The sequence below is a fragment of the Panthera uncia genome (assembly GCF_023721935.1).
Source record: "Panthera uncia isolate 11264 chromosome C1 unlocalized genomic scaffold, Puncia_PCG_1.0 HiC_scaffold_4, whole genome shotgun sequence".
Taxonomy (NCBI): Eukaryota; Metazoa; Chordata; class Mammalia; order Carnivora; family Felidae; genus Panthera; species Panthera uncia.
Window position 1 is genome coordinate 79,374,562 of NW_026057585.1, and position 763 is coordinate 79,375,324.

Below are 763 nucleotides of genomic sequence, written 5' to 3' on the forward strand. Positions count from 1 at the left end.
GGCAGGTACACAGGAAATGGAACCCTCAAGCCTCAGACTCCACCAGTCACCAATCTCCCTGTTATATGGGGAAGCCCTTGTGCGGTGAGAGATTGAGCTGGCGGCTCTGGCTTCTCAGACTTGGGATCTTTGCTGCCACTCTGAGGTGACAGTCATTGTCGACTGCCTGCCCCCCCCCCCCCTTCAGCCAAATCCTAGCCCTACTCTGCTGTCCCTCCCACTGCCTATCTTGTCAAGTTAACTCTGGTAACCAGCAGTTGGGAGATATTCCACAGTAAGAGAATCGGCCCTTCTGCTTTCTAGAAGTCCAACTCCAAATCTTAATTGTCTGCAGAATAAACTTGTCCATTGGAAACCAATTTGCATTTATCGAGATGCTTTTTGTAGTAACAAACCAAAGCTTCTGTTTTCCACATGAACTTGTCTTTTTCTTGCTTGTGACTGAGTTGTAGTCTCAGACCAGAGCAGAAGTGCCTCAGGCAGCCTGTGGTCCACGCTGAGACTCTTCCGTCCTATTCCTGTCCACCAACTAAGCTGCTAAACCCTTGCTAGCCTCATTTTTTAGGTTCTGTGCCTCCAGGGCCCCTGAACAAATCACAGGGTTGTTGCTACCAGGCTCAGGAGCCCAGAGCTTGGGGTCTATGAAGCCAAGCTTCTAAATTCAGTCACAATGAGCCTGAACTGAAAACATCCTGAACATAAAATACGGCACCCCTCACCTCACCTGCTTTCAAGTGTAACTACTTCCTTTGCCAGGAAATGA